Raw genomic sequence first — 7,947 nt, 5'->3', positions numbered from 1 at the left:
AAACAAAAAATAGGACAGAGGGGGAGGTCTATAAGAGGGCTAAGCTGGACATAATAGGGTGGGTTTCATGTACTAAGGATTTTGACCAAAGCGATTTGTCATTTTTGTCTGGGAAGTAGTTGTTGTGCAGCTTTGAGCCTTTGGTTCTTTTTTCAATAAAAATCATCATTACATCTCAAAGAATAGTCCTACATCTAGTTTATTTTGTAAGCTTGGTTGATGGTCGAAATGAACAAATAAGTGGGAAAACGAGAGATTTTGAAAATAAAAATTTTCGAAATGGGCACTTCGCCTATAATAGCATATCAGCCCATATCAATACATAGTGGCTGATACAGCTGGCTTTTTTTTAACAGACTGATTCGACCCCCATCTTTCCTTTATGTAAAGGCATTTGCAGCCATAATGTAACTGTTTTTCAATATCATGAAACCAGAGATATCATTGACTGTGTTCAATGAAACCTGAAACAATCAAGGAATTGCTTGAGAGAGAGGAACATTATTACAACATACATCTTGCCAAAAACATAGGCTGTTTCCATCACCTAACTTCCAACAACCGCCTTAGATAAGTCCTCTATTTTGGACACTGATAGCCAAATTTTACTACAAGGAAAGCCTAGGGGCAAAATGCTACAAAGATCCATCAAGGAAATGGATAAGAACTTCTAATACAGTCAGAACAACGAAGAACACCTTCCTTGGCAAGGAAATTGGCCTCTCTTGATGATAACTAATTTCTAAAATGCTGGAACATAATCTTAATTAAAGCAACTCTTAAGGTTCAAGTCATCGTATTGCAAGAGCTAGCTTCCACCATCAGAGACCCGCACACTCTATTACCAAAAATTTCCACCCCCATTATGATAGCCAATGGCTCATCCTGTTCAAGGAACCACTTCCTGTTGGAGGTGTTTGTCCCAAAAAAAAAAAAAAACTGTGATTCTTTTTTTAGCAAGCAACTAAATTCTATTGAAATAAATAAACCATTAAGATAGACAAACCCCAGCACTAGCAATATTGGGTAAAAAACAGCAGCTCAGTCTAGCAACTAAACAAAGCGTTTAATCAAGAAGCATAAGCAGCGTTGTCCAAAAAACAGAAAAAAAAAAAAAAAAACAAAACAAAGGATAGCGCCCCTGATGTCACATATGCACCAGAAACAGACACTAATCCTCACTGATCTCCGTGACCAATTTCCTGCTGAAGACCTTGTAATTCATTGCCCATTCAATGATCCAGGCCCTAATCTTCTCAAAGATTGCTTCTGATGAACTCTGAACATCCTTGAGTATACGATTGTTCCATTCTTTCCATGATTCCTGGAATATGGCAAAAGGCTCCATAAGATTCTTCTTTCTTTCCAATACAAGGCCCTGCCCTGATTGGCCAACTCCTCCCCAGTCACTCCGCTTATGACCCACTTTACATGAAAGGTTTCCAAAAATTACTCCAAATAGCCACTGCTGTCGTGTAGTGGATAAATAAATGGGGGCCATCTTCCTTATTTTCTTTACACAACAAAAACAAACTTCTGAGGCCTAGTTCAACTGCTTCAAATGTAACCTTCTACATGCTGGATTGTACTATTATCATAATGACCATACTGTATTTTTTCTGCAATGAAGATCACTATTCTTTTGGTGCATTGATGATAATTGCCAACTAATAAAAAAAAAATAACACATCTCTACCCCAACCTATAAATTTGGACACTTCATTCTTGTTGTCAATTTTATTTTAATGATTTATTCCCAGCAATTTTTACAATTCCCAAGCTGCTGCCACCACCACTGCCTAAACAAGCATCATCAGCACATTTCTTTACCAACTAACAAAAAAATTAACACATCTCCAGCCCAACCTATAAATTTGGACACTTCATTTCTTGTTGTCTTTTTTATTTTAATGATTTATTCCCAGCAATCTTTACAATTCCCAAGCTGCCCCCCACCCGGGGGAAAAACAAAAACACTAAATCGAGTTACCCTCTTTTTTTTTTATCGGTAGTTTCCTTAAAAAATTTCTCTTTGAACAATGAACATGAGATTGTTTCTCGAAAGGAAAGATGCTACAACGTGTTCATTTTCCTTCAACCTATTTAGGCCTTCCACTATGCATAGGGAAACCGGCTAAACACTTGTGAAATAAGGTGGTGGAAAGGTTTGAAAGAAAACTATCGAGCTAGAAAAGAGGGATTTGTCCTTAGGGGGAAGGTTGACGTTGATAAAGGCAGGTATGTCAAATTTCTGGTTTACTTTGTCTTTATTTAAATATCCAAAGTCAGTTTTAGATCGGCTAGATAAAACTAGGAGAGATTTTCTATGGCAAAGGGGTGAAGTGACGCATAAATTTCATTTAATGAAATGAGGAGGTGTGCAAGCCGATAGAAGAGGGGGGAGCCGGTATGTGGAGACTCGAGTCGATGAATTCTGTGATTTTGGGGAAATGACTTTCACGGTTCAGTGTGGAGGGTAATCTTTGGAAACAGGTCATAGAAAGGCGGTACGGATTAAAGGAAGGGGGAAGATGGATCAGAGCGTCTTATTTATATAAAGCATCAATTGTCTGGAAAGCAATGGTGGGATTGAGAGGAAGTTTAAGGAGGAGGTAGGTTTTTCCTTAGGGGTGGAGGGAGTATTTGTTTTGGGGAAGATGTTTGGATGGGAGATAAACCACTAAAAGAAATTTTTCCTAGGTTAGCTAGAATATCAATAGAACCGAATATCGTGGTTGCCCGTTGTTACTCCTTGGAAGGGAATGAGCTCATTTGGACCCCATTATGAAGAAGGAATTTGTTTAAAGAAGAAGAATAGAAGATCAAATTATTGGAATTACTTTAAAAGATAATGGCATCAGCAAGAGAGCAGGATTTTATGATGTGGATTAGAGAAAATCTGGTAAATTCTCAGTTAAATCATCTTATAACTGCATCTCTGGGTCTTCATTGATCTTTTGAAGTAATTCCACATCAGGGGCGCATTGAATGTAATGACTCTGTGGGAGGAGAGAAACAATTGGTGTATTCGGAATTGAAGCAATCAGGTAGTTGAAGCATTCAATAGGGCTACATTGAATGTAATGGGATGGGCGAATGCTTTTAAAGTTATGTGATAGACTCTATCCTTTTCATCTTTCTTTTTTTATTGTATTTTTTACGCTTTGGCCTCACAGCACTAATAAAATCGTTGTGCATCTCAAAAAAAAAAAAAAAGAGACTAACATTATTACAACATACATCTTGCCAAAAACATAGGCAGTTTCCATCACCTAACTTCCAACAACTGCCTTAAATAAGTCCTCCAATTTGAACGCTAACAGCAAAATTTTACTAAAAGGCCAAGAGGCAAAACACTACAAAGATCCATCAAGGAAATGGATAAGAACTTCTAATACAGTCAAAAGAACAAAGAACACCTTCCTTGGCAAGGAAATTGGCCTCTCTTGATGATAATCTAATTTCTAGAATGCTGGAAAATAATCTTAATTAAAGAGACTCTCAAGGCTCAAGTCATCGTATTGCAAGAGCTACCTTCCACCATCAGAGACCCACACACTTTATTAACAAAAATTTCCACCTCCAATTTGATAGCCAATGACTCATTCTGTTCGAGGAACCACTTCCTATTGGAAGTGTTTGGACCAAACTGTTGTTTTTTAGCAAGCAACTAAATTTTATTGAAATAATGAAACCATTACAAAAGCATAGACAAACCCTAGCACTAGCAATATTGGGTAAAAAAACAGCAGCTCGGTCTAGCGACTAAACAAAAAGTTTAATCAAGAAGCATAAGCAGCAGTCTTTAAAAAAATAAATAAATAAATAAATAAACACTAAGGATAGCACCCCTAGTGTCAGATATCCACCTGAAACTGACGCCAATCCTTGATGATCTCTGTAAAGGTTACTCACTTTCTCCTGGTCAACTTCACAGAATAGAAGTGTTATCGTCTGCAAACTGAATGTGAGAGATGATTGTATTCATTCCTTTCACTCTAAGCCCACTGATGGTGCCTTCTTCCTGACCTTTGCTCAACATTCTAGATAGGGTCTCTCCAACAATTAGAAAGAGAAAGGGAGATAGCGGATCACCTTGACGTAGACCCCTTGTGCTACTGAAGAAACCTTTGGGGGACTCATTGAGGAGAATCGAGAAATAAGCAAAACCCACACATTCCTTCATCCATGCTCTCCACTTGACCCCAAATCCCATACGCTAGAGCATATACTATAAGAATCCCCAATCGACGTAATCATACGCCTTCTCAAGGTCATATAAGGCCTCTAGCACCGGATTTGTGACTCGAATCCAAGCATTTGAATGCAATGAGGGCGCTATCAATGATTTGTCTTCCCGATATAAAGGCACTCTGATTGTCGGATATAATCTTTCTCATCACCCCTCTTAGCCTAGATGCCAGAACTTTAGCCAAAATCTTATAAGGCCCCCCAAGTAAGCTAATTGGTCTGAATTCTGACATGGATTCTGCTCCCGTATTTTTAGGAATGAGTGCAACAAAAGAGGCCCCAAGAGCTCTAGAGATCTGCCCTCTGTCGTAGAACTCGTTCATGAAATCTATAACATCTTCCTTCAGAATATTCTAGAAAGTTTGGAAGAAGATCATTGTATAACCATCCAAACCGGGGGCCTTTTCTCCAACCAGGGAGTCCACCGCCCCTTTTACTTCTTCAATCGAAAAACGGGATTCTAGACCTTTGCGCTCTTCTTCTGAGATACAATCTATCTCTAGATGGTCTAGCTTAGGCCTAGGTGAAGATTCTCCCTGAAGGAGAGTTGCATGAAGAAGTTAGGCGAAAGATCACCCTTAGTAATGAAAATTACAAGGGACATGCAAATATTTGACAACGTTTTGCACAGTTCCAATAAGGAGATAGCGTCATGGTGCGACTTAAGCCTGAGCAATTTCCAGCGGGCTCTTATACAAAGCTCCACTCCAGAAAGGCAAGTCCTTACCATGTTTTGAAGAAGTTAGGTAATAATGCATACCTAATCAAGTTGCCACCTGAAATGAAGATCAGCCCCATTTTTAATGTGGAAGACCTTACAATTTATCTTGGACATCATACAAACGAGAGCATGGAAGAACAGGCTATCCAAATACCTGAGGTACCACGCCAGCTCAAATAAATCATTGAGGACGTGTTGGATGATCAAATAGTTTCCACACACCAAGGGGGATATCAGAAGTTTCTTGTCAAATGGAAGGGTCGACCAAGGTCCGATAGCACATGGATTTTAGTAGAGGATTTCAGGCGCATCAACCCAGAACTCTATGAGGAGTACATTGCCATTAACTCGACGGAGCCGAGTTTTTCAAGCCGGGGGGAATTGATGCAATCATCCCGCATCCCACATGTGCACGCTCTGCACGTGTGTATAAGAAAAGGACCACCTTCCTTTTTTAGCCATCATCACTTTCCATTTATTTCAAATATCTAAATTAGGAAATCTGCTCTTTCTTTCATATCTTTATTTTTAGGCAGGGAATAATTTTAAATATTTTCTTATCTAAGTATCTTCTCATTTTAGGCATTTTATAGAATGCTTTGTTACTTCGGTGTTTTCTTATTTTATAGATTTTTAGATTTCATATCTTTTATTACAGATTGTAAGGTTGATTATAAATAAGACCTCTGTCCTATGGAATAAGACAACTTGATCAATATTCTCTATATGAAATTTTCTTCTTTTCTCTACGGTGGCTTTTGAAGGGAGGGAAAGTGATCTCTAGTTCTAGACTAGAGGACTGTTGAGCTTGCTCAAAGTCTTGCATTTGTGATCTCTAGCATCTGGCTAGAGGATTGTTGGATCTTTTCCACAATCTCTTTATTTTCTTATTGATTTATTTCCTTTCCCTTTTGGGTTTGCATCAGATTTCCTTGGAATGTTTTGTAGGGTCTAAAAGCCCACAATCAGCCCAGCACGTGACCGGGACATTGAAGCCTCGCATCAGGTGAATCAAATCATTGGGTAAGCGAAGGATGAAGGAAAACACCAGATGGTTAGAAAGCATCCCAATTGTCCATGACTGCATGTTTAACAAAGATGCACAGGCTAATCTTTTGGCCAGGTCATGTACAAGCTGGCCCCCCGCCTGATGGATGGATATAATGTCCCATGCACGTGACAGGTTAACACTTGTGGCTACACATAGATGCAGGTGTAGGCTTAGCAGAAGTTATGTTACATAAACGAGAGGACAACAAGAGAGATGAAGAGTGGAAGGGTGGAATAATACACCTTGTCTTGTGAATTGAAGTCACTGATGAAGAGTATCCCCAGCGTTGAAGATGAGGTACGTCCCTTTTCCATCATAGTTGTTAGAGGGAAGGGAATTCGAAGAAGCTGAGTTCCCCAAAGAAGCACCTCCGATCCTGCTGCTTCCACTGCCTGCTTTGCTGGCACTGCCGTTGCCACCGCCTCCAACAAAGCAGAGGGCGCGGCTGCCAATGCCTCCGCCCAACAGCCTAGCAGCGGCGAAGCGGACGCCGCTGGTGGCAATCAGTCTGGAGTTGGAGGACGATGAAGGGGTGGAAGGAGTGGATACAGAAGCAGGTTTGTCCTTGAGATGGGCAAGTGTCACCTGAAGAAGACGAGTGGGATTGAGATTGAGATTGGGAAAATGCTGGAGAGAGAGAGAGAGAGAGAGAGAGAGAGAGAGAGAGAGAGAGAGAGAAGGAATAACAAGGAATTTCATATCTACTTGGGAGACAGTTTTGCCGTGGGCGTAGTGGAGGAGACCAGCGGGATGTGTCTTCTCGTATTGGAGCTTGTAACGGTCTTCGGGTGTCTTGAAATAGGTCTTGAGGCCTGGGGTTTGGGCATTGCCTGTGGCGTTGTTGGCGTTGTTGACCGACAACAATGACGACGTTGGAGGTGGGGACATCATCGAGGAGATCCGATCGATGCTGATGATGCTAGCAATGAAGAAGAAGCTGATCCTTAGTCGTCAAAAAATCTCCCTCACGCCATTCAGCTTAGGAACTGTGTCTATCTTTCTCAAACCATAACATCGGATCGCTCTCCGTCTCGCCTGCTTCTACGGATTCTTCTTCTCTTTGGATCTTCTCAACCCAGAAAATCTCTCCCTCTCTCATAGAGAGAGTGCTGGACCCGATAGAATGTACAGTGCGATTGATCGGGTTTCTAGTTTTTTCGGGTGGGCTCCTCCCGGAGATATCCCATGTTGGAAGATCCTGCTCATATAACACTTTTTTATTTTCCTCCGTTGAATGTGGACAGTTGATGTATTTTTCTTTCCTAGCCATCTATTAGCTGACTCACCAATTGAATGTAGGAAACTAATGTGCGGTCATCTGTGGTGAGGAGCTTCTCTGGACCCCTCACAAAGACTTCTCGAATCCACGAGGAAAGAAAGCAGAAAAATAGAAATAAATTCTAATAAATTCGAAATTGATTAATTGATGAATAAAAACGAGTTCACAACCCTTTAAATAGGGCTACCAAGCAATGGGAAAGAAATTAGAAGCAAACTACAACTCAAACTCTTAGAATCCGCGACTTACTATAAATAGTAAACTTACTATTTATAGACGGTCGTGATGTCTACTAGTGCGCAAGGTTTTCGGCCAAAAATAGTAAGTGTCCTATTTGGCTTCACCAAACCGTTCTCCTAATTATTCTAAGCTCTTTTCACGTTGGGCGCAACTCCAAAGCCCGACGGATGAAGAGTTATAGTCGAACTAAAACTTACTATTTATAGTAAAACGAAATGAAAACAGGGAAACGACCCTCGATCTAGGGATTTTTCGCAATTCCGGGCTGCGCAACCCGGCGTAGCGGGGTTGGTTGGCTTCAGTAGCTCGTTCTACCCCAAAATCATATATTTTACGTCAGATAACTCATTCCGGATTGCAAGATACGCCCGATTTAAGGTTCGATGGTCTGGATTACTTCTGTCG

General features: G+C 40.5%; 1 pseudogene; it reads right to left on the bottom strand.

Annotated features, from left to right (window-relative positions):
* Positions 1-1,171: 1,171 nt before the first annotated feature.
* LOC131238843 (uncharacterized) lies at positions 1,172-7,112 on the bottom strand (annotated as a pseudogene).
* Positions 7,113-7,947: the final 835 nt, after the last annotated feature.

Source organism: Magnolia sinica, chromosome 3 (genome assembly GCF_029962835.1).
Source record: "Magnolia sinica isolate HGM2019 chromosome 3, MsV1, whole genome shotgun sequence".
Classification (NCBI taxonomy): Eukaryota; Viridiplantae; Streptophyta; class Magnoliopsida; order Magnoliales; family Magnoliaceae; genus Magnolia; species Magnolia sinica.
The sequence above is the reverse complement of the archived record's forward strand: the minus strand, read 5'-3'. Positions and strand labels throughout refer to the sequence as shown.